The sequence below is a fragment of the Vidua macroura genome, chromosome Z (assembly GCF_024509145.1).
Source record: "Vidua macroura isolate BioBank_ID:100142 chromosome Z, ASM2450914v1, whole genome shotgun sequence".
Lineage (NCBI taxonomy): Eukaryota > Metazoa > Chordata > Aves > Passeriformes > Viduidae > Vidua > Vidua macroura.
Window position 1 is genome coordinate 79,841,044 of NC_071611.1, and position 7,027 is coordinate 79,848,070.

Below are 7,027 nucleotides of genomic sequence, written 5' to 3' on the forward strand. Positions count from 1 at the left end.
CAGGCAGGAACTTGGCAGCATGGAGGTGTCTCTGCCAATGCCTTCTGGGCACACTCACGAATTCGGAGCAGCACTGAGAGATGGGACAATCTATCCCCAGTGTCTGAACATGGGGATAGATGTCTGTTTGCAGCTGTTCTGACTTCACACTGCATAGATATTCCACCAGAAAAACACCTGGCCCGTGGTTATGTAGAAGTAACTGTGGTTGGACTCACCCTCTGCCAATATGTTCCAGTTCCGTGTATTTCATCACAGGATTTTCCATGTTCACTATTTTCCCTGAGGGAAACAAAATGCAAGATGCTCACTTTAAAGCAGAGATCCCAGCTTCCAGGAGATTCAAAAGACAGACCCAGAGCCTGAAGCTTTGAACCCTTTGTGTTCGGCTGGGTAACAACAACAACCAGGCAGACAGCTCTGCAGCACAGGTGGCCAGCACAGAGACTGCTTTTCTACAGCAGTTCCTGTGGGGAAATGTCTCTAAATGTCCCTGGGACACCAAACTCAGGAAAAACATTTGGTACAGCTATGCTGACACCTGCACACAATAGACTGTCCCTCAGACAAGAAATACAGCAGACGTACTCCGTAGCTCCAGGGAGTCATCCTTGATCTCCTGTTGCTGAGCAGCAGCTGGGTCAGCACTGGAGATGAACAAACCGCCCCGGCTCCGCTTCTCGGGGTGGAGAGCAAAGGCTCCTTTAGACCATGCTGCTGCTGCAGCAGGTTTGGTGACAAAGCCCTTGTAGATCTGGGACAAGAAATGAGTTTATGTTCAGAAAGGTGGCTGGCAGAGATTAGCCTGAGATTCCATTTCAAATGCAAGCCCTTAGGAAGGTGCTGTCAGCAACATGAAGCGCTCTTAAGTGGGTTTTTTCTGATGTCCACTTCTCAGACTGGATGGGTCAAAACCAAAGGCTAGTTCTACTCGAGTGGATAGCCAGATTCATGGTCCATTTTCATGGATTTTCTGAAGGATCACTGCCACAATGACCATTCTACTTCCTCTCAAGGATTCCTTTCCCCCTCCAAGGGCTTCAGATACACTTGCAGCTCCTTGTTCAAGTGTTCGGCCTCCCCCCACTCTGTCCTCTTTTCCTGCACCATCTTCAGGTCATGCCCAACCTGTAGCACCTTAGGTGGGGACAGTTCCTGTGCCTCACGCACGCCTCGGGGCTCTTCATTGCCACTCATTTGCCGGAAGTCTTTGCCGGCTGCCCGGTGAGATGTCAACACTTGCACCTCGAGTCAAACAGAACAAAGCAGTCAGAGACTACAGCTTGTCCCTGTCAGTCAGGAGTCACTGACTGTGAGGAAAGAACAGATTTACAAGGGATACAGACAGCTTGTTTCAATCCTCCATCTGGGTCACCATATTCCCCTGTAAAAACACCTCAAGAAACAAGGAGAGCAGGAACAGGCCAGCAGGAATCAATTTGGATGACTGCTGGCCAAAAGGCCAAAGGACAAGTCCCACTGTCCAGGGCAGCAGCTGAGATTCAGCACACCAGGAAATGTCCTTCCGAGTGACTGTGATACACACTAGAGCAGGATGGCACTCAGAGGCATCACCCTGCTCCCTGCTGCTCTGCACTGGGAACGCCAGAAGGGCAGAAACCACCAGTTTGGTGACTGCCGTGGCTATCCCTCTTTCACTCACTTGCTTTTGTAGAGCCTGAGGGAGGGGATTAAGTTTTTCTCTGATGATTTTCATTTCTTCCTCCTGCCTCTTCTCCCTTGCCATGATCTTAGCGTGAGCTTTCTGAAAGTCTGTGTCCAGCTGTTCCTTCAATTTCTCTAAAATACAAGAGAGAGGATCTTTCACAAGTGGAGTGACTGCCACTCTTTCAGTCACCTGGTTTTGTTGATCACCCCTCTGCTGCTGGAGATTCATCTCCTTTTGAATTCTTCTTGTCTCTTCCTGGTTTCTCTTCTTTACTTCCATGATGGCACTCTGAGCTTCGGGCAGCTCTGCTTGTGGCTCTGCCTTGATGTTCTGTACACACAAATGCAGAGCAAGTGACTGGGAGCTGCCATAAGGCTCAGCTTTTTCCTCTTGCAGCCTCAAAATCACATTTATTCAGCCCCTTCTTTCTGCTTCCCTACCCACACCTGCTTCTAATGGAACCCTCTTGTCTCAGTGCTGATCCCTGCAGATTCCAAGGCTCTGTGCTTTCAGTGCCTCTGGGACTCCTGGCCTCCTCACTCCCAAGAGCTCTGTTTTATGCCCTTCTTCCTGCCCTTTCCCTCTGACACCTGGCGAGTCAGGCTTACCTGGCCATTCTCCTGTGGCTCTTCCACCTGCTGCCTGAGCTGCTCTTCCTGCTCTCGGGCTCTCAGCTCTCCCTGAGTCTGGCATGGCATCTCTGATAACACAATCTGCTCCTGCTCCTTCTCTGGAAGGATCTGCACAGAAAGCAAGAGAAGATGGGTTTCAACTTTCCATAGGACATTTGTGGGCTAAGACTCAAGGACTGATGGGCTCACACGTTCCCAGAGCACTGTGCTGCTGCTCTCCTGGGTCATTCTCTGCCCGTGGGGAGGCACAGATTCCAAAGTGACCCTGGCACTACAATCAGGGGCCATCTGGGGCTGAAGCTCCAACAGCCTCTCAGGCAGCTGACAGGGAAGGTGTGGCATTTCTCAGGGATCTGGTGAGGGCCTCCCTCTGCTCCTGCCATGTCCTGTTTGTCTTTCAGTAGTGACTGACACCCAGCCCAGTCCCACAGCTCCATCCTGCCTCTGCAGGTGGCTTCCTGGGTGAGCTCACCCTTTATGAGAGACACTTCTGGAGTTCATGTTCTCTTCACCACCTAAAACATGGAATTCTTCCACCTCTCTGGGACAGGCAGAAAATCAAAGAATTAACTGGGGGCTTCAGGAAGAAGAGGCCAGAGGAGGAAAACAGCTCTGAGGGGAAAAAAACCACCATATCTGGAGGGGGAAACAGCTCTGCCTGCTCAGAATCGGTCAACAGAACGTGTCTCTAATCCTCTCCTGAAAGGGATGCTTTAGGTGAAGTTTGCACCTCCAACTACTTTGGACCAGAGCCAAGAAGATTCAATTATGCAAATGATAGATAGATAGATAGATAGATAGATAGATAGATAGATAGATAGATAGATAGAAAGATAGAACTCACTCTTATAATCTCTCTTAACTATAGTTTCTGTTGCTACACACACTTGGTAGCCATTGCCCTGATCAGCAGCAATCCTGAGATTGCTCTCCTGTTGCTTCAATAAACCACACTCCCGGGGAATCTGGAGCATTTAGATCCTTATGGAATGCAACCAGATCCAGAGCATTGCACTGGGAATGGCATTCTTGCAGCATCTGTGCTTGGCCAAGTGCTTCTCTTGGACTTGACAACACTGAGAGTGCTAAAGGGGCTGTAATCAGAAATAAAGCCCAGCCCCTCCCAGCTCCTCTGATCTCTGAGGACCAGCTGGAATGCAAGAGCATTGATTTCCCGCTCAATTCCCAAACACCACATTTACTGATTCCCTGGGCTGCAAAAAGGCAGAGGTACTGTCAATATGAACGCGAAGTGAAAGGCCCTATTGACTGGCCTGGCAACAGAACAGCTCCTTCTGCACCGAGCTCGCAGCCCCAAACAATGTGTTCTCATGCAAATATAATGCATTCTCCAGAAATGTCACCTTACAAAAGAAAAACCTAGCAGAATCTTGACAAGTGATGGAAAAGGGCAGAAAAGATGGAGGAAAACCACCTGGCCTTGCTGAAAAATGGGAACCTGAACAGGAAATCTCCTCCTAAAAAAGGAAGAAACCACAAGATGAAAGAGTCACCAAAAAAAGTGTCAAAAGCACTTGGATGCTGTGAGAGGATATTTGCAGAAGAAATAGCATTCGTAGTGAGCACTGTCCCATATTGATCTATGGAAGTGTGCCTGAAGGGCCCTGACGAGCCTCCCGTTGTCCAGGATAAAGCTCCCTCAGCACCTCCTCTTTGGCCTTGCGCTCCACAGCCTTCCCCAGCTCCCGTGTCCTCCTCTGCACACGCTCCAGCCCCTCAAGGACTTTCTGCTTCACAGGGGCCCACAACTGGGCACAGCACTCCCAGCTGTGGCCGCAGCGCTGCCCAGCCCAGGGGGACGATCCCTGCCCTGCTCCTGCTGCCCCACTCTTGCTGACACAGGCCAGGACGCCCTTGGCCTTCCTGGCTCCCTGGCCACGCGCTGGCCCACCTTCAGCTGCTCTTGACCGGCACCCCTGGGTCCTTTGGGCCCACGCAGCTCCCCCAGCACAAACTTGCCCCTTTGACGTCATATACAGCAGCCACAATTCCAAGATGTCCTTCCTCTTCTCAGCAACACAAGACAGCAGTCAAGGACTTGCAGCTTCACCCCCACGCGAGGCAATAATGCCATTTCCAAAGCTGCAGGCTTCATCCCAAAACGCATCCACAGCAACTTGCCCCTTCTGCTTTTTGCCTGGCAAGAAGCCTTCCCTACAAGGCACTTGCTTTCTTTGGCCACACCCCACAAGAATGGCCGGCCCAGCTTCATGGACAATGCAATCACCTCCTTGCAGCTTATCAAAAGCCAAAAGAGAGTGTACAAGTGAAGAACTGCTCCAGAAAACTGCAGAACACTTCCACAAGCCAAACACACCTTTGCACAAAGGGAAAACAACTAAAGAAAGGCCCGTGACCTCCAGCACGAGCATCTGTGCCCTTGGCCACGGCCCTGCAGAAGCCCAGAGACAGAGCTTCACTGAGGCAAGCAGGCAGAAGCTGAGCCGCAGCCCCCAGCTCTTGGGTGCCTCAAGGTGACAGGCCAAAGGCCAATTTCTAGCTGTCCCTGCCTGCAGGAAATGGCCGCGTCCTGCGGGAGTCCAGCACTCAGCATCCTCAGCCAGCAACAGCAAGTGCTGGCTGCTCAGAAACTTGCAGCTCTGCCTTGCACTAAAGACAGCACCACCCACAACTGGCACTTACTCCCTTGGAAGCATCAGGCTCTGCTGTGACCACAGCTGCAGGCTCGTGGTCGTCTTGCTCCTTTTGCTCCTCTTTGGCTTCTTCTCCAGGAGCAGAGGGAGCCGGGGCAGAGACTGCTGCTGCTTCTGTCATCTGTGGCAAGAGAGAAACATGAGGGACAGGCCGTTACCTATCGTTTAGCACCTCCTTTCTCCTGGCATCTACAACCACCTCTTTGAAGGAGAAGTCATCAGCATTCTTAGCAATGGCATTCTAAGTCACTCCGGCCAGATTAAAATGGGCTAATTCAAGAGAACTCTGTTTGCCTAGGAATTTGATAGTCCTCCATGGCTGCTATCTGCAAGGCACAGTGCCTCTGCACAAGGGAGCTTTTAGCTCTTGAAAGCTGTGAAATGGAAAAGTAGGAAATAGCCAGCAAGGCCTTTGCTACTGCTGCGGCAGACATGGAAAACTAAAAGTGGATCAGAATCCCATTCTGTGCAGGAAAAGGGCAGGAAAGCTTGTGCAGAAGCATCTTTGCTTGCTGGGAAGAGAGAAAATGAGCAGGGCTTCTCCTCCTAGCAAGCCAAGAAACCACAAGTTGGAAGTGTCACCTGCTCAGGTGGCTAAAGCACATGGATGCAGAGCGGGGATGTTTGGCAGGGAAGCAGGCCTTGGGGTGAGCGCTGTCCTCTATGGATCTATGGAAGTGTGCCTGAAGGGCCCTGACGAGCCTCCCGTTGTCCAGGCTAAAGCTCCCTCAGCACCTCCTCCTTGGCCTTGCGCTCCACAGCCTTCCCCAGCTCCCGTGTCCTCCTCTGCACACGCTCCAGCCCCTCAAGGACTTTCTGCTTCACAGGGGCCCACAACTGGGCACAGCACTCCCAGCTGTGCCTGCAGCGCTGCCCAGCCCAGGGGGACGCTCACTGCCCTGCTCCTGCTGCCCCATTCTTGCTGACACAGGCCAGGACGCCCTTGGCATTCTTGGCTCCCTGGCCACGCGCTGGCCCACCTTCAGCTGCTCTTGACCGGCACCCCTGGGTCCTTTGGGCCCACGCAGCTCCCCCACCACAAACTTGCCCCTTTGACGTCAAATACAGCAGCCACAATTCCAAGATGTCCTTCCTCTTCTCAGCAACACAAGACAGCAGTCAAGGACTTGCAGCTTCACCCCCACGCGAGGCACTAATGCCATTTCCAAAGCTGCAGGCTTCATCCCAAAACACAACCACAGAAACTCGCCCCTTCTGCTTTTTGCCAGGCAAGAAGCCTTCCCTACAAGGCACTTGCTTCCTTTGGCCTCACCCCACAAGAATGGCCTACCCCAGCTTCATGGACAATGCAATCATCTCCTTGCCGCTTATCAAAAGCCAAAAGAGACTGTACAAGCGAAGAACTGCTCCAGAAAACTGCAGAACACTTCCACAAGCCAAACACACCTTTGCACAAAGGGAAAACAACTAAAGAAAGCCCCGTGACCTCCAGCACGAGCACCTGTGCCCTTGGCCACGGCCCTGCAGAAGCCCAGAGACAGAGCTTCACTGAGCCAAGCAGGCAGAAGCTGAGCCGCAGCCCCCAGCTCTTGGGTGCCTGAAGGTGACAGGCCAAAGGCCAATTTCTAGCTGTCCCTGCCTGCAGGAAATGGCCGCGTCCTGCGGGATTCCAGCACTCAGCATCCTCAGCCAGCAACAGCAAGTGCTGGCTGCTCAGAAACTTGCAGCTCTGCCTTGCACTAAAGACAGCACCACCCACAACTGGCACTTACTCTCTTGGAAGCATCAGGCTCTGCTGTGACCACAGCTGCAGGCTCGTGGTCGTCTTGCTCCTTTTGCTCCTCTTTGGCTTCTTCTCCAGGAGCAGAGGGAGCCGGGGCAGAGACTGCTGCTGCTTCTGTCATCTGTGGCAAGAGAGAAACATGAGGGACAGGCCGTTACCTATCGTTTAGCACCTCCTTTCTCCTGGCATCTACAACCACCTCTTTGAAGGAGAAATCATCAGCATTCTTAGCAATGGCATTCTAAGTCACTCCGGCCAGATTAAAATGGGCTAATTCAAGAGAACTCTTTTTGCCTAGGAATTTGAT

At 52.1% G+C, this 7,027-nt stretch overlaps 1 long non-coding RNA gene across 1 annotated transcript; it reads right to left on the reverse strand.

The window, feature by feature from the left end:
• Nucleotides 1-1,935: 1,935 nt before the first annotated feature.
• On the reverse strand, nt 1,936-6,726 carry LOC128821658 (uncharacterized). Its single transcript, XR_008441187.1, has 3 exons — nt 6,710-6,726; nt 2,278-2,409; nt 1,936-1,999 (listed from the first exon to the last, which is right to left on the reverse strand). It is a non-coding gene; the product is annotated as an uncharacterized LOC128821658 (long non-coding RNA).
• Between the last annotated feature and the right edge of the window lie 301 nt (nt 6,727-7,027).